This window comes from Impatiens glandulifera, unplaced genomic scaffold, assembly GCF_907164915.1.
Source record: "Impatiens glandulifera unplaced genomic scaffold, dImpGla2.1, whole genome shotgun sequence".
Lineage (NCBI taxonomy): Eukaryota > Viridiplantae > Streptophyta > Magnoliopsida > Ericales > Balsaminaceae > Impatiens > Impatiens glandulifera.
In genome coordinates, this window is record NW_025918868.1 from 70512 (window position 1) to 90588 (window position 20077).

General features: G+C 30.1%; 1 pseudogene; it reads left to right on the forward strand.

Annotated features, from left to right (window-relative positions):
• The first annotated feature begins 242 nt into the window (after positions 1-242).
• On the forward strand, positions 243-4116 carry LOC124917168 (annotated as a pseudogene).
• The last annotated feature ends 15961 nt before the right edge of the window (positions 4117-20077 follow it).

Below are 20077 nucleotides of genomic sequence, written 5' to 3' on the forward strand. Positions count from 1 at the left end.
TTTGAACGCGGTGATAGTGAATGAAATTAAGACAAATTTGGTAATGGAATCAAAGATTTGCTGGAAGATGAAAAGATTTTCATCTTAACTTTCACACACCATTACCCATCTCTCAATTAATAAACTTGGATCGAATCGATCATCATTCGTCGATCCATCGATCGTAAGAACTCCACAGTTCGTCAAGCATTTGGTATTCCTTTAGAATACAAACAAGTAATTAAAGAAAATCTAGCAATGGAGTAACAATGGATGAAGATTTACTGAAAGGGATACCACTATTTCTTCAGCAATTTAAAGCACTCTTCGTGAAGAACTTTCTCGTCGCCCGCCGGAGCAAGCGATCACTCATCATCCAACTCTTGTCGCCTGTATTGTTCGTCGCTCTTCTCTACTGGGCTCTTGAGGCTTCCGTTGGATCAAATGGAAATGAAGTTCGTGATCCGAAACCCCTAATTTCTCCGCCAATACCACGTTGTGAAGATAAATACTACGTGAAGAAACCCTGTTTTGATTTCTTCTGGAGTGGAAATGAAAGTTCTAGATTCACTTCAATTGCATCTGCTATCATGTCCAATAATCCAGGACGTCCAATTCCACTCTCCAAGGTATATAGATATATAGATATATATACACATGCATTATTATAAACCCTATGAATTGAAATAATTTATCTTATTTGGTTTGGTAGGTCAGGTGAAGTCTTTTAGAACTAAGAAGGAAGTTGATGAATGGCTTTTTAACAATCCAATGCACTGTCCAGGAGCTCTGCATTTCTCGTTGATAAACAACACTATAGTCAAATATGGAATCCAAACAAATAAGACTGAAGTCAAGAAACGAAACCAACTCGAAGATCCAATTCTCAAGTTCCAGCTTCCACTTCAACTAGCTGCAGAGCGAGAAATCGCAAGAGAGCTTGTTGGAGGTGATCGAATTTTGAATCTATAAACCTTTTAAATCACTCTTGACTCATAAATCCCAATTTGCAGATCAGAATTTCAGATGGGTTGTTGCTGTCAAGGAATTCCCACATCCTGCGCCAGATCTTGATAAAGTTACTGCGGATGAGATCAAGAACATGGTGCTTTTTCTTTCCGGGCCCCTTTTCTTCCTTGCTGCTGCAATGTTTGCTTTTTTGTTTAAACTCAGTGCTTTGGTTACTGAAAAGGAATTGAATCTCCGGCAGGTTATAATCCATGTCCATAACTGATGTATAGATATTATGAATCGTGATCGTTGTTAAATGACATTATTTTGGTTTTCTTATTTTGGTCTAGGCAATGACAATGGTTGGCCTTTATGATTCTGCATACTGGTCGTCATGGCTTTTGTGGGAGACTGTTGTTTCTTTCTTCAGTTCGTTTTTAACAGTAGCCTGTGGAGTGGCTTTCCGGATTGAGTTCATGTCTAAAAACATCGCCAAAGTCTTCTTCGTGTTCTTCCTGTTCTATATCAGTATGATATAGTCTTCCTCCTCATCTTAATTTTAAGCGAAACTATTAGTTTGATCATGAATTTTAAATTAAGTTTCTCACCAGATTGCATTTAGCTTCATGTTATCGACGTTTCTAAAGAAGGCGTCATCATGTACATCTTTGGGATTCCTGGTGTTCATAGTGAGCGTACCATTGCAGGTAAAATCCTTTCATCTTTACACATTTTCAAAAAAATTAACTTTAACCATACTCTTCCCTGTTTTGTCTATTTTCCAGTTTCCTGCTCTTGCTGGCTTCCCTTACGAAGAACATAAATACCATAAATAAGAAATCCCATGGTCACTCTTCCCACCTAATCTTCTTACTAGAGGTCTTCATATGCTTATATCGTCGAGCCAGAAAGGAATGGCATATGTATGTTTCTTGTACCCTTTAATGAAACTTGACAAAACACATCCTGTTGTGCAGTTAACAGCTTCTCAGTTGGTTGTTTTGTAGGTTCAATTGTTTGTAACATTTATTTGGACGTTCTTCTTCTGGTTACTTGTTGCCTTATACTTGGACAATATACTTCCCAACTCTTCTGGATTAAGGAAGTCATTTTTCTACTTCTTGAATCCTGGATATTGGACTGGCAGTGGTAATTGAATTTGACAACTTTTTTTTTTTCAGATTCATTTTTTGTTGTGATTAAGGATGATGATATTTTCTCCAGATGGATCTTGTCTATGTTTTAGACGTAAAACATATAAGCAAGAAGATCAAGGTACAGTTCCAGACGATGAGGATGTTCTTGAAGAGGAGAATTTAGTTAAAGAGCAAGCGCGGTTAGATTCAGTTGATCCAAATGTTGCTGTTCAAATTCGTGGGCTGAAAAAGATTTACCCGGGAGAGATAAACATTGGGTGCTGCAAATACAAGAAGAAGAAACCATTTCAAGCTGTGAAAGGCTTATGGATGAATATTATGAAGAATCAACTCTTCTGTCTTTTGGGTCCTAACGGAGCTGGTAAGACCACGACCATTGCTTGCTTGACCGGGGTTGCTTCTGTTACAGACGGAGATGGTAATGCAAACATTGATCATTTCGTTACTAGCTTATTTGTTTGTTTATTATTAAAGGTTTTAAACATGTTCTTCAGCATTGGTTTATGGTGAATCCATAACCAGCTCGATTGGTATGTCAAATATCCGAAGAATGATTGGCGTTTGTCCTCAGGTTACATGGCTTAATTACTAATTTTACTCTGTTTTTCTTTTTATCAGAAAATTTGTTTCTCATTACTATTAGTTGTTGTTTTCAGTTCGACATCCTTTGGGATATTCTGACTGGCGAAGAACATCTTAATCTATTTGCCAGCATCAAGGGCTTATCAACGTCCTCTATTAAGATGGTTTGTAACTGTCTTGTCTCTTATTTCTTCTTGGTTTTGTCTAAATTTAGCTTAAACTGCGATTGTCTGGGCAACGGAGAAATTGTTGGCTGAAGTCAAGCTTGTAACTAGCGCGAAAATGAGAACTGGGAGTTACAGCGGGGGCATGAAGCGTCGCATCAGTGTTGCAATTGCGCTTATTGGTGACCCCAAGTTGGTTATTTTGGATGAACCGGTATATACATTTATTTGAACTTTTAGAACACATTGTTCTGTTTTCCCTGATTTATTGTTGTTGTTTTTTTAATTTAAGACGACTGGTATGGATCCAATTACGCGAAGACAAGTGTGGGACATTATTGAGGAAACGAAGAAAGGAAGGGCAATTATATTGAGTACACATTCGATGGAAGAAGCTGATGTTTTGAGCGATAGAATTGGGATCATGGCTACGGGGAGACTGTTCTGTATTGGAACTTCGATCAGATTGAAACTGAAGTATGGATTTGGGATCATTACTAACTTGACTTTCCATGAGGATCCAAATAAAATCTCATCACAAGGATATGATATGGTTAAGGAGAATCAGGATCGAGTGAAACTGTTTTTCTCAAAACATCTTGATCTATTAGCAAAGGATGAAGGGAAGTCATTTCTAAGCTTTATGATTCCATATGAAAAGGAGAAACTATTGAAGGTAAAGACTTAGTTTTGATCCATAATTGATTCTTTGTATCTTGTTTAAATCCTGCATTGAGTCATCATACTACATCTATTACTATATATAGGGGTTCTTTATAAAGTTGGAAGACATGAAAGATGAATTCGGAATAGAAGATATTCAACTCGGTCTCACCACTCTCGAAGATGTTTTCTTGAACATATCGAGGAAAGCCACCATAGAATCTGCAGCATTGGATTTGGAAGAGCAGAACTTAGCCACGCTGATTCTCGATTCAGGGACCGAAATACTTGTAAAGGAATCAAAACCATATAGTACATTACTGAATTATTATTAATTGGCTTGTGTTTACATTAAATTGTGTTTTCTTTGGGGGTCAGGTTCCTATGGGGGCAAAGTTGATTGGAATTCCAGGGTCGCTGTCTATAGAAAATCCTCGAGGAACAATGGTGGAAGCTTACTGGACACAAGATGGCTCCGGCAGCCTCTGCGTCTCCGGACATTGCCGGAGAGGCCCATTCCTCCCCTTAATAATCAACCGGATATTGATATGGGTAGTGGCCGGAGGAATAGACTTGGGGATGATGCTCCTATTCTAGGAGTAGTGATTAATGTTATCTAAGTGCATGGATTTCTACTCTATATATTTATGTTATAGTTAATTTTGAATTGAAATAATGGGTGATGTGATAATTTAAATGAATAATATACTTATCCCCAAATAATATAAAGAGACTAGATGACATGATTTCAATTTTTGGTATTATATGTAAGTGCATAGTCAATCCTTGAAGAAGATGTGGATCTTTTGAAACAATCCTTCAATCTTTCAACTTATAAAGTTTATGGCCATCCAATCTTCTCTACTTAAAAGAAGTCAGGAATATTAATCATTACCTACATTTTAAAATTTTAAAATATGTAAAAAGAAATGTTAAAATGGTATATATATTTTTTTTAATAAATGAGAGCTAGCATGACACCCCACAACCATGACCCTTAATTAAACTTAAAACGCTTTCAGATGAAATCAAATCCGTGACTTTTTGTGCTTTTTAAGCCGATTCTTACCACTGGACTACCTTGATGGGATAAATGATAAAATGGTATTAAAACGGAGGATAAAATAAATTATGACTTTCTACAAATGCAGGATAGGAATATTAATCTAACCTCACACAAATCCAAACAATTGACAGCAACATTCACCCACATAATTACCAATATTGGTTTCAAGTTTCAACTAACCTGTTGTATTTTCAAGGACATCAGTGTCACTAGAAATGTATTTGAAACCAGTTTCTACACATACTCCTTCAATTAAACAACTTTATCACACTTTATTAATTATATTCTATTATAAAATTTGAATAATATTTTAAATCATAATGAGGTGCATCATTTTGCACAAAATAATTTGTTTACTTTAAAACGGTAATAATAAAAGATGTTTTTTCGGAAAAATCGATAAAAATTGTTGTTGAAAACATAGATTTTTCGCTTCTTTTTTTTGTTCGTATGTAAATCTCCTTGTGTTTTGAGTATATTTTAACATATATATTTGTATTGTTTTTTTTATTCAATTTGGAATTATTTTTATACATTACTGCAATGAATAATATTTAAAACCATCTTTATAGTAACTGAATTAAAAAAAAATAGATAGATGTTGATCGAGAACGAAGCATGCACGGTAATTACCAATTTATATATATATATTTAAATGTATTTAAAATGAATAACTAATTATGTAAAAAGAAGAAAGGAGTTTATTTTAGAAAATACAAATATATAAGTGGAAGTTAAAAAGTCTAAGCTTTACCATAAATAATAATCATAATAAGGCGGCATATTTAATAATTATTATTTTAATTAATAATTTTATCAATTAAGAAAATTATACCTCAACTTTGGGTTTAAAGTTGAGAAGAACATTTGTATCCGTTTCTTGTTTATAATGAAATTTCTCAGTTAGTCCCGTGATTTTTTACCCTCTAGGTTGAGAGGGGTTTTCACGTAAATTTGGTGATGTTTTATTGTGTGCTTGATCTCATATTTTAGATTTGGATAACTTGTGCATCTACCCATCTCACATCGATTGATTACAGTATAAAAATATTCTTCGTTTCAAAATTCCCATCAAGTGGTATCAGAGTTATTAGGTTTATTTTTGAAGAGTACTTTTGTAGGTTGAGATGGAAGGCAATATCACAATAATCAGGTTGACAGATTTAGAAATCCAAAATGGAGGATATCCTTTAATGTAAAGACTTGTATGAGCCGGTTGAAGGAGATAGTGCAAAGCCAAAAGATATGTATAATGGTGATTGGACAAAATTAAACCGGAAAGTAGTCGGCACAATCAGATATTGGCTTGATGATAGCGTATACCACCATGTAGCAAGTGAGAAAAGTGCACATGAGTTGTGGAAGAAGCTGGAGTCATTGTATGAGCAGAAAATAGTAGGTAACAAAGCGTTTCTGATTCGAAGGTTAGTAAATCTGAAATTCAGAGAAGGTGCAGGTGTTGCTGAGCATTTAAATAAGTTCTAGAGCTTGATTAATCAATTATCAATGATGGAGATGACCTTAGAAGATGAGCTGTAAGCCCTATTGCTCTTGAGATCATTGCTCGATAGTTGAGAGACATTGGTTGTGATAGTCAGTAATGCACCTCCGAATGGTGTTCTTACTATGAGTATAGTTACCAGCAGCTTGTTCAATGAGGAGACAAGAAGGAAGTCAACTAATACAAATAGTGCACATGCCTTAGTCATAGAGAACAGGGGAAGAGCTGAATACCGACAACAATCAAGAGGCCACAACAAGTCTAGAGGCAGATCAAAATCTAAGGGAAGACAATGTTATCATTGTGGTAAAGAAAGTCACATGAAGAAAAATTGTAGAGTCTAGAAAAGAATACAGAATGAAGATAAAAATCAGAAGAAAGATGATGAGATTAGAAATACCACAACTATAGTAACTGCAGATGATGTAGTGATTCTTTCTTGTGAAAAAGAACAATATCTACATGTAGAAAGTCATCAAGGAATTGAGTGGATAGTTGATACATGTGCTTGTTATCATGCTACACCAAATAGAGAGTTCTTCACGACTTACAAGGATGGAGATCTTGATATAGTGAAGATGGGTAATACTAGTCACTCGAGCATTGTGGGTATTGGTGATATTTATTTGCAAAAAGAGATGGGACATCAGTTAACACTGAAAGATTTGCGACATATTCCTGATTTGCGTCTAAACTTAATATCAGGTGATGCATTGGACAAAGATGGATTCAAACATTACCTTGGTAGTGGAGAATGTAAGCTCAACAAAGGATCCATGATTGTAGAAAAAGGGAAGTCATGGAACTCCTTATACCGAACCTATGTGAAAATACTCAAGAATGGGTTGAATGCAGTACAAGTTGAAAACTCTCTAAATCTGTGGCATCAACGTCTCGGCCACATGAGTGAGAAATGGTTGCAAATTCTGGTGAGGAAGCTTTACATTCCCTCAACTAAAGACGAAGTTATGGATTTGTGCGACTACTGCCCATTTGGTAAGCAACACATAGTCTCTTTTAGTCAAACATTAGAATGGAAACAAAATGTGCTGGACTTGGTTTATTCTGATGTGTGTGGTCCTTTTGAGGAGGAGTCATTTGGTGGAAATCGATATTTTCTAATATTTATTGATGATGCATCTAGAAAGGTGTGAGTTTATTTCATGAGAACGAAAGACTAAATATTTAATTACTTTCAAGAGTTCCATGTCATGGTATAAAGAGAGACAAACAATAAGCTGAAATGTCTTCGCTCTGATAACGTGAGAGAGTATACATCCAAGGAGTTTAAAGCATATTGTTTAAAATATGTAATTCGACATGAGAAAATAGTGCATGGAACTCCACAACACAGTGGTGTGGCTGAGAGAATGAATCGCAGCATTGTAGAAAAGGTGAGATGCATGCTGAAGATGACAAAGTTGCCAAAACAGTTTTAGGCAGAAATAGTTCGCACAACTTGCTATCTCATAAACAGGTCACCCTTTATTCCTTTGAAGTTTGAAATACCAGAAAGAGTATGGTCTAAGAAGAATATTTCATACTCGCATCTAAGGGTGTTTGGATGCAAAGCATATGTGCATATTTCAAAGGAACAAAGATCCAAGTTGGATAATAAAGTAATTCTATGTATTTTCCTTGGATATGGAAATGAAGAATTTGGGTACAGATTATGAGACCCAGAAAAGACAAGAATTGTTAGATGTAGAGATTCTGTGTTCTTCGAAGGTCAAAACGTGATAAATCCATAAATGAATGAGAAGTTAGAGAGAGTTGATGAGTCCATATAACTCATACCAATTCCATCACATGTACAATCAATAGTAACAAATGAAGATGAACATAATTAAGAAGTCACCGAGGAAACCTCTGACATGAATAGTATTAATGATGATGAGACTGTTTATGATGTTCTTGAGTAGGGGGAGCAACATCATCAAGAGGAGCCAGAAGAGCCCCCATTAAGAAGGTCTGAAAGAGAGAACCAACCTTCTAAAAAGTACCCTTCTTCAGAGTATATTCTATTGACAGAATAAGGAGATCCAAAATATTTTCAGGAGGCACAAGTTCATAAAGACAAAGCTAAGTGGCAGAATGCAATGAAAGATGAGATAGAGTCATTGCAAGAAATGGGCACATATGAGCTGGTGGAACTTCCTAAAGGCCAAAGGGCATTTAAAAACAAATGAGTGTTCAAGCTAAAGAGATGTGAAAATGGAGAAATTATGAATTACAAAGCTCGACTTGTTGTAAAGGGTTTTGGACAGAAACATGGCAACGACTTTAAGGAGATTTTCTCACCATTGGTAAAGATGACTTCCATTCGTACAATGTTAGGTCTAATAGCTAACTTAGACCTTGAGCTTGAGCAACATGATGTGAAAACTTCATTTCTTCATGGTAACTTAGAAGAAGAGATCTACATGGTGCAACTAGAGAGATTTGAAGTGAAAGAAAATGAGAAAATGAGAAAATGATTTGTAAATTGAAGAAGAGTCTATACAGTTTGAAACAAGCTCTGAGACAGTGGTACAAGAAATTTGACTCTTTTATGATGAGTCATGGGTATCAGAGAACCAAGGTAGATCCGTGTGTTACTTTAAAAGATTTTCTAATGAAAAGTTTCTAATCCTTTTACTTTATGTTGATGATATGTTGATTGTAGAAAATGATGCTCAGATAATAGCCATGTTGAAGAAGGAGATGTCCAAGACATTTGACATGAAGGACATGTGCCAAGCACGTCAGATATTGGGAATGTTGATTACTCGTGACAGAAATGCTAAGAGAGTTTGGTTGTCACAAGAGAATTACATTAAATGGGTGCTTGAAAGATTTAACATGCAAGGAACAAAGGAAGTAAGTTGTCCACTTCCTAGCCATTTTAAATTGAGCAAAAAGATGTGTCCATCAACAGAGAAAATGATGAAATATCAAGTGTTCCATACTCCTCATCTGTAGGGAGTTTGATGTATGCAATAGTTTTCACTAGGCCAGATATAGCGCATGCAGTCGGTGTGGTAAGTAAGTTCCTCTCTAATCCAGAAAAACAACATTGGGAAGCAGTGAAGTGGATTCTTAGATATCAAAGAGGCACTTCCAATTTGTGTTTAAGTTTTAGAAATGGTGAAACTGTGTTATAAGGTTACAAAGATGCTGATATGGCTAGAGATCTATATCACAGAAAATCCACTTGGGGTTATGTGTTTACTTTTGTAGGGGGAGCCATGTCATGGTAATCCAAGTTGCAGAAATATGTGGCTTTGTCAACAACAAAAGCAAAATACATTGCAGCAACTGAAGTTGGTAAGGAATTATTGTGCATGATTAGATTTCTCCTAGAGCATGGTATGCAACAAGAAGATGCAATTGTTTTCTGTGATAACCTACATATCATTCCAAAACTAAGCATATTGATGTGAAGTTTCATTGATTAAGAGATGTAATAGAAAACCAACAGATGAAGCTGAAAAAAATCTACACGGATAAGAACCCGTTAGACATATTTAAGCATAAGTCACAACACAAAGGTCTAACATTATTGAACCTTAATTAATTATCTCATATTGTATTGTGTCATCCTTCTATACTTAATGGATCTTATCTTTTTGATTCCTGAAAATAGAAACGAACTCACCTCAATAGTCCTCTTTATATATTTATTTTGCAAGAGTACTTATCTCTATTATCACTATACTACATAATAGTGGGCTATATAAATTTTTTATTACTAGATATATACACTTTTATGACTACTACATCTTAATTCTTTAAACTATTTTCTTACTTTCTCTTTATTAAAATGAAAACTGCATCACAAGCATTAGTTTTCTACTTTTGATTAGTTAGTCTTTTCTAAATCTTTTCATTGTTTCGACAATTATAATGCAGAATATTTTCAATTGATAAAGTGTGAGTACTAATAAGTAAAATTCATATTTTTTTGGTCATTTTAGTGATAAATTTATCATTCAGGTTTCTTTTCAGTTTCTTTATATATATATATATATATATATATATATATATATATATATTTATAATGAGATATTTGGTGGTTAAACACATGTGTTTGATGAACTACTGGATCCATGAAATCAAATTCATGGTTAGTTAGTCTATTTCCAAGTTTCTTTCATTGTTTCAAAATGATAATGCAGATTTATCAATAGTGTGAAGAATTGTTTGTTAAGAATTGCAGTATATTTATCACTTCCATTTATAATATATTTCTCTTAATGAGATTCCTTGTTTATTTATAGTCATTTATTTGTTGGTTTTCTTAGAGTGTTTTACATAAACATATCAAGTTAAAATTTGTTGATAGGAAAATGTCTCTGAAGATATATTTTGGAAATCAAATTCATCGGATTTGAGTAAGTTGATATGTCATTTCCTTATAAGTACAGTACTTTTAATTAATTATGGATAAGGAATGTTGCATATGATGCAAGAAAAAAACAACACAAAATAATTGTTCATTAAACTTGGTAGAAAAGTGATGAGAAGTGTTATTTCTGAGTTCTATACTTAGTTAGGATATAAGACATTCATTTTTCTTGCAGGGTGATATGATAGACTTGCATAATTTTGTTGTTTACAAGTTCCTCTAATGCATATTGATGAGAAGTGATGAGAGTTGGAGTAAATGAGTTGGAGATGACTACTAAAATGAGAATAGAGCTTTAATGCATATGGATGAGAAGTGATAAAAGTTGAGTACTAAAATGTGAGTAAAGCTAACTTTCACTTTTGTGAAAGAATTATTGATAGAAACTATTGAGTCACACATTTTTTTTTTTCAAATTTCAATGGTTTTTTTGTTAGTAAATTTGTACTTAATATTTTTAAAATATAGTTAGGAAAAATATGAGAAATAATTAGGAAAAATAAATTTTTAAAGAAATATATTTCTTTTCGACGGATATTTCTATGAAATTATTAAGAAGAAATTTCCGACGAACATTCTTACGAAATTAGCTCGAACTTTCCGATGGATATGTCTACGGAACAATTATCACGAAGTTTCCGACGTATATTCCTACAGAAAATTTCCAATGAAATAAAAAAACGTCACAAAATTTTCTGACGGATTATGTATTCGCCGGAAGATTTACTGACGAGTGGTATACCGACGTTTATTTAAAAAATAAAAAATATGTTACAAATTATAATTTCGTCAGAAATTCCGTAAGAAATATACGTCACAAATTGCACAAATCTAAAAGACATCTTGGAGAAAGGGCATATTTACATAGGATCAAATTGCATTAATCTGAAAAAGTCGTAAGAAGAGATGAATCTATAGAGTAGATCAAGGAAACGGTCCATATTTATTTTAAGCTCTGAACATTCTAGACCACATGTACAATGACGAAGCAATTAGTCATTTTGCAAGTAGAATTGGGAAACTATTATATATGGACCCTATAACTAAAGAATGAGAGCACTTGTCATTTACTAGAATTAGCATTAAAGTGCATCTTAGGAGTGTTCTACCAATGAAAATGATAGTTGTTGACAAGAAAGGAAAGCACAATGTTATGGAGATCTCTTATAAATGAAATCAAAGAGGTGTGCTTTTTGTAACAATTTCTTAAACAATAAATGTGATAATGCTAAAGAAAAGAAATAGAAAAATCAGAAAAATCAGGAAGTAGAAAAGAAAAACAAGGAAATATAGAAGGCTAAACTTAAAGATCAAACATTTGTAGAAGAAATGTAAGAAGGATTCTGAGAAAAAATAAAGCAGTGAAGGAATGAAATTAAAGGGAATCAAGGTGAAGAGGAAAAGAAAATTTGTTATAATGCATAAAATTGCATTTGCATCAGCCTTGGTATCCTCTATTTTAGTTTGATTAGTCTAAGTATCTTCCTCTCTAATTTCCTCTACTACATTTGCATCTGTCTTGGTATCCTCTGTTTTAGCTTGATTAGTGTAGGGATGTTCCGGAGTTTGAATTATATCTAAGTTGTTTCGTTAGATTTTCTTAATAAGTTCAACTCTTCAAACCATCTTTCCAACATGATGCAGCCAGATCCAATAAATGTATGGCAATTTTTTAGAATTTCATCCAGATTTAATTACTTTTGAATTTCAGAAAGTAGAAATTATTAAATTTTCTGAAATTTTATCTAGTTCATTTATAATATATAGTGTTGTGAATATTTTATTAATAAAAAATATAAAGTATTAAATGGATTAAATCTTATTTTAAAGGTGGAGTTTGAAATAATTTGTATATTATTAGAGAAATAAAATGTATTTAGAGATAATTATATTGATTAGAAAATTATAATGTATTTAGATATAACTATATTTTGAAATAAATCATAGTATTTAATGTTTTTGAAATTAAAGTTCACTCCATGCCCATGCTAACTAGTTAAAATGTTTTATAATATGATTAATTGATAAATTTAATAATTAGTTTATATAAATATTATAAGTTTTAAATATTTTCTCTGATTTAATAAAAAAAAATCACTAATTAAAATGAGTATTTGTTTTATCAACCATAAACAAACTCTTAATAAAATTTAAATTACTTTAAAAAAGAAAGTAAGAAAAGATTAGTAACAAATATATAATTTTTTGAAGCTACACTTAAGAGAAGCCAGAACAACAACAGCTTTATAAATTTGAAAAAAAAAAAGAATTTACAAATTATATAATCATCAAAAAAAAGAATTTACAAATTATATAATCATCGGAGGAATTTTAAACTCAAATTATAATCAACCCTAGTTCTAGTTGTAGATGAAATTTAAACTCCTCAAATTCTGGTGGTGTCGCGCAGCTCTACTAATCAAATTAAGTTGTGGGATGGGAATGAGATCGTGGTTTGTAAGAAGTTCTATCAAGAAATATTATTCGAAGATGGATAAGTACGTTGAATCATACCAAAAGAAAAAATCGGGCAATCTGTTTTAAATACGGGAATTCCTCGAATTCAAAGAAGCGAGAAGCTGAAACATTTAGAGAGAAAGAAGCTGAAATTTACCATATTGTACTATAAATATCTTGGATATCTCCAATATATTATAAAATGTGAAAGAAAAGAATATTGTGAAGCTTCTGGAGTTGAACGACTTTTACGAGGATTAAAAGGATGAGGAGAAGGAGAAGGAGAAGGAGAAGGATGATGAGGAGGAAGAAGAGAAGGAGAAGGAAGAGGAGAATGAGAATGAGAATGAGAAGGAGAATGATGAGGATGAGGAGAATGAGGAGAAGAAGAAGGAGGAGGAGGAGTAGGGGTAGGAGTAGAAGTAGAATAAGAATAAAATAAGAATAAGAAGGAGGAGAGGAGAAGAAGAAGAATGAGAAGATAAAAAAGAAGTTGGGATGATAAAAAAGAGTTTTCTGTCAAATATAGTATTTTCTCTCTTCATGCTTAGAAAGAAAGAAAGACATATATTTATTATGTCATTCTTCTCCTTCTCCTTCTTCTCCTCCTCTATATATTTATAATGTAAAATAAAAATAAATAAGAAAAGGATAGCCTAAATCTTTTTTTATGACAATAGTTACGAAAGCTATTGATTATAACCTTCTCTAGGAACATGTTTGATTTTGATTTGACTAAATAACTTTCCGTCGAAGTTTTTTTGTCAAATTTGATATTTTTTATCTCTTCACGAAACGTCTTAGAAAAAAGGAAGACATATATTTATTATGTCCTTCTTTTCCTTCTCCTTCTCCTCCTTCTTTTTCTCTTTCTTCTTCTCCTTCTCCTCCTACTTCTCTTTCTTCTTCTTCTTCTTCTTTTTCTTCTTCTCCTCCTTCTCCTTCTCCTCCTTCTACTTCTACTTCTACTTCTACTCCTCCTTCTTCTCATTCTCCTTCTCCTCCTCCTCCTTCTCCTCCTTTTTCTTCTAATCCCCGTAAAAGTCATTCAACTACAGAAACTTTGCAATATTCTTTTTCTTTAACATTTATAATATCTTGGAGATATCCAAGATATTTATAGTACAATCGGGTAAATTTCAGTTTCTTCCTCTCTAAATGTTTTAGCTTCTTGCTTCTTTGAATTCGAGGGATTCCCGTATTATTGCCTAATTTTTTTATTTTTGGTATGATTCAACGTACTTATCCATCTTCGAATGATATTTCTTGATAGAACTTTTATAAACCACGATCTCATTCCCATTCCACAACCCAATTTGATCAGTAGAGCTGCGCGACACCACCAGAATTTGAGGAGTTTAAATTCCACCTACAACCAGAATTAGGGTTGATTATAATTTGAGTTTAATCAAATTATATAGTTTATAAAGAGAAATGATTAGATGAGGGAATTAGATGAGGGAATTTGGTAGAGAATTTGATGAGGGAATTTGATGAGGGAATTTGGTGAGAAATCACGTGGCATAATCTTATTCGCTGAAAAAATCAAATAATTTCTCTCTTTTCTCTCCTTCCTCCCACTTTTACATTTTCGGTGCCAAGTTATTTCCTCACCAAATTCTCTCACCAAATTCTCTCTCTCTATCACTCCTCGTTTATAAATTCTTTTTTTTTCAAATTTATAAAATTGTTGTTGTTCTGGCTTCTTTAAGTGTAGTTTAAAAAAATTATATATTTGTTATTAATTTTTTCTTACTTTCTTTTTTAAAGTAATTTAAATTTTATTAAGAGTTTCTTTTTTCTAATTTTAAAATAAATTGTTTTGTATTAAAAAGTCTAAAAATATATAGTTGGGCTAGTTGAGGTAGCCATATATTTTTTTTCCTTCTTATTCTTAAGTTCTTGGAGTTAATATTATGTTATTTGATGATGAGTTATTCTCATGAAAAGTTTACAACCAACCGGTTTACTTGGTTAGTAAAATGTTCAATAAAACTGAATAAGACCTCTAAGAGAAATTTTTTTTTTAATTATTAAATAGTAAAACATAGTTTATGCAAATATTGTGATGAAGGGATTAATTAATAATTGTGATATATATTATTCAAAAATTGTAAGTCATTATATTGTAATTTAACTTTTTCATAATTTTATATCAAATAAAATTATATAAATAATTCAAATCCAAATCAGACTTAAGGAATGAGTATGACAAACTTGTCATCCGTCAGAGAGAATCCATATATCAATTCAATCAAGACCAGTAATCTTTGAGTTTTTAAATAATTCAAATCATATCAATTTTTTAATAAATCATTTCTCAACAATTACATCATTTATTTTATTAATTAAAATACTAAAATATATTTTATTTTAAATTATTATATTTTATTTTATTTATATATATCAATTCTTTTTTAATTCTTTTTACTAAAAATAATCATTATCTCCTTAAAATCTTTAATAATTATTATTTTTCTTCTCTTTTAAATTAAAAAAAAAACAATCCGAATAAACTACCGGTCCTAAAGAGAACTCGCATATATCAAAGAAATAAATGCGATAATGAAATGGAAATGTACCAAATAACACGCAAAGTTTGTTTCTTTTTCTTTTTACTTTTTTTCTTTTGGAAAGTAATTTTAAATTTAATAAATGTTTATATATATTACTTCAACTTATTAAATAAGAAAAGTTGTGGTCTTATATTTTTTCAAATGATAAAATTTTAAAAACAAATTAGGATTAGGTTTTTCAAAGCACCACCATGGTAAAAGTCAAGCAACGTGATATATAGATTTTATGCTAAAATTTTAAACTGAATAAATTAATATTTTAACATCTTATCTAATTTATTAAGTGAAATTCCTTAAAATATATACTACTACACAATTATTTTATAAACATACCATTTTAATTTATAATATATACATAGTATAAGCATATTAAAAGTTCATTTTAATTATATATATAATTTATTTTACCATCCTGTAAAATTAGAGACTGATAATTAATTTTCTCAAGATCAACTTTGTTATAATTAGCTAAAGATTTTGAAATTATAGTTTGAGGAAATGGTTGTACGGGTGATATATATATAAAGAAATGATTAGGTGAGAGAATTTGGTGAGGGAATTACGTGGCATAATCTTATTCGCTGAAAAAATCAAATAATTTCTCTTTTTTCTCTCTTTCCTCTCACTTTTACCTTTTACAACCAATGAAGTGATGACACGTCATTCCCTCACCAAATTTCCTCACTAAATTCCCTCACTCTATCACTCCTCATATATATATATATATATATATATATATATATATATATATATATATATATATATATATATATATATAATTAATTAAAACAATCAGCCAGTTTCTTATTATTCTGTATTTTCTTTAATGATCACTGAGGTATAAAAAAAAATAAAAATAAAAAAAAGCTAATAAGAACCTAAGATAAATAGGGAAATAAAGTAATTTTTCTGTTTTTAAAATTGTTAGGGAATATATATATATATATATATATATATATATATATATATATAAATATAACTTTCTTTTTTAAAAACAATATTGTTAGGTTTTGTTTGTTTGTTTAAAAAGTTCTTACATGATTATATTTAATTAAATATTAAATTTTGTTTTACAACCCTTAAATTAAAATGTTTATTTTAATTCAATTGGAATTAGGAATTAGCAAAGCACGTTTGACTTGTTTTATTAAAAAATAATAGTTACTGATTTGGTGATAAAGTTGATTAGAGAGTAATTAGTTAATTAATACAAACTAATTTATTTTAAAAATTAGGTGGAATTTCGCTCTTATTAAAACTCGTTTTATTTTAGAGGGAATTTTTTAATATGTATTAGTCGTTAATTGCTAATTTGAAGCTATTTTTGAATATATATATATATAGTAATGATATATACAACACATTTATTAACACATTTATTAAGCACATTCACACAGCACTTATCTAATTTGGAAAAAAGAAAAAATATTTTTCTCTTGTACTTTTTTTTAAATATATTTTCTTTTTCTTTTTAAATGAGATATGTGAATATACTATAAGAGAAAGAATATATATATATATATATATAATATAATATAATATAAAATAAAAATAAATAAGAAAAGGATAGTTTAAATCCTTTTATGGCAATAGTGACTAAAGCTATTGATTATAACCTTTTCTAAGAACATGTTTGATTTTGATTTGACTAAATAACCATCTTTATAAACATTTCCGTCCAAAGAAGTTGGGATGATAAAAAAAAGTTTTCTGTCGTATTTTCTCTCTCTTCACTAAACGTCTTAGAAAGAAAGAAAGACATATATTTATTATATATTTATTATGTCCTTCTCCTTCTCCTTCTCCTTCTCCTTCTCCTTCTCCTTCTTCTTTTTCTCATTCTCCTTCTCCTTCTCCTTCTTCTTTTTCTCATTCTCCTTCTTCTTCTTCTTCTCATTCTCCTTCTCATTCTCCTCTCTCTATATAAATAATATAAAATAAAAATAAATAATAAAAGGATAGCCTAAATACTTTTATGGCAATCTTTTATGTCAATAGTGACGAAAGCTATTGATTATAACCTTCTCTAGGAACATGTTTTGTTTGATTTTGATTTGACTAAATAACCTTCTCATTCTCCTTCTACTCCTACTCCTTCTCCTCATTCTTCTTCTCCTCCTCCTCTTCTCCTCCTCCTCCTTCTCCTCATTTTTTTCTAATCCCCGTAAAAGTCGTTGAACTACATAAACTACACAATATTCTTTTCTTTAATATTTATAATATCTTGGAGATATCCAAGATATTTATAGTACAATCGAATAATTTCAGTTTCTTCCTATCTAAATGTTTTATCTTCTCACTTCTTCGAATTCTAGGATTTTCCGTATTTAAAACAGATTGCCTGATTTTTTATTTTTGGTATGATTCAATGTACTTATCCATCTTCGAATGATATTTCTTGATAGAATTTTTTATAAACCACGATCTCATTTCCATCCCACAACCCAATTTCATCAGTAGAGCTGCGCGACACCATAAGAATTTGAGGAGTTTAAATTTACCTACAACCAGAATAAGGGTTGATTATAATTTGAGTTTAAAATTCCTCCAATGACTATATAGTTTATAATTTTTTTTTTTAAATTTATAAAGTTGTTGTTCTGACTTCTCTTAAGTGTAGTTTAAAAAAATTATATATTTATTACTAATCTTTTCTTACTTTTTTTTTTAAATAATTTAAATTTTATTAAGAGTTTCTTTTTCGTAATTTTAAAATAAATTGTTTTGTTTTAAAAAGTTTAAAAATATATAGTTGGGCTAGTTAAGGTAGCCATATATTTTTTTTCGTTTTTATTCTTAAGTTCTTAGTTAATATTATGTTATTTGATGATGAGTTATTCTTATGAAAAATTTACAACCAATCGGTTTAGTAAAGTGTTCAATAAAACTGAATAAGACCTCCAAGAGAAAATATTTTTTTTAAAATTATTAAATAGTAAAACATATGCAAATATTGTGAAGAGGGATTAATTAATAATTATGATATATATTATTCAAAAATCCTAAGTCATTATATTGTAATTTAACTTTTTCATAATTCTATATCAAATAAAATTATATAAATAATTCAAATCCAAATCAGACTTAAAGAATGAGTACTTGTCATCATAGAGAGAATCCATATATCAATTCAATCCAGACCAGTTCTCTTCTGAGTTTTTTAAATAATTCAAATCATATCAATTTTTTAATGAATCATTTCTTAACCATCATATCATTTATTTCATTAATTAAAACACTAAAATATATTTTATTTTAAATTATTATTTTTTATTTTATTTATATATATCAATTATTCTTTAATTCTTTTTACCAAAAATAATAATTATCTCCTTAAAATCATCAATAATTATTATTTTTCTTCTCTTTCTAAATTTAAAAAAAAAAACAATCCGAATAAACTAGTCCTAGAGTGAACTCGTATATATCAAAGAAATAAATGCGAAAATGAAATGGAAATGTATCAAAAAAACACGCAAAGTTTGTTTCTTTTTCTTCTTACTTTTTTTCTTTTTTTCTTTTTGAAAGTAATTTTTAATTTAATAAATGTTTATATATATAACTTCAACTTATTAAATAAGAAAAGTTGTGGTTTTATATTTTTTCAAATGATAAAATTTTAAAAAAAAAATTAGGATTAGGTTTTTCAAAACACCACCATGGTAAAAGTCAAGCAACCTGATATATAGATTTTATGTCAAAATTTTAAACTGAATAAATTAATATTTTAACATCTTATCTAATTTGTTGAGTGAAATTCCTTAAAATATATATTACTACACAATTATTTTATAAACATACCATTTTAATTTATAATATATACATAGTATAAGCATATTAAAATTCCATTTTAATTATATGTCAAACTTTATTTTACCATCCTCTAAGTAAGATACTAGACGCATGCCGGTTTTATTTTGTTTTTCTATTAATTTTGATTGTTTATTAGAAACTGATAATTAATTTTCTCAAGATAAACTTTGTTATAATTACCTAAAATTTTAGTTTGAGGGTAAGAGGTGAAATGGTTGTACGCAGTGATATATATATATATATATATGATGTCTAATTTAAAAACAATCAGCCAATTTCTTATTATTCTGTATTTCTTTAAAAAAAAAAAACTAATAAGAACCTAAGATAAATAGGGAAATAAAATTGTTAGGTAATATTATAACTTTCATTTTTAAAAACAATATTGTTAGGTTTTGTTTGTTTGTTTAAAAAGTTCTTACATGATTATATTTAATTAAATATTTAATTTTATTTTACAACTCTTAAATTAAAATGTTTATTTGTTCAATTGGAATTAGGAATTAGCAAAGCATGTTTGACCTGTTTTATTAAAAAATAATATTTACTGATTAGGTGACAACGTTGATTAGAGAGTAATTAGTTAATTAATACAAACTAATTTATTTTAAAAATTAGGGGGGAATTTCGCTCATATTAAAACGCGTTTTATTTTAGATGGAAATTCTTTAATATTAATATGTATTAGTCATTAATGGCTAATATGAAGCTATTTTTGAATATATATATATATATATATATATATATATATATATATATAAAAGAAAAGAAAAAAATAGCC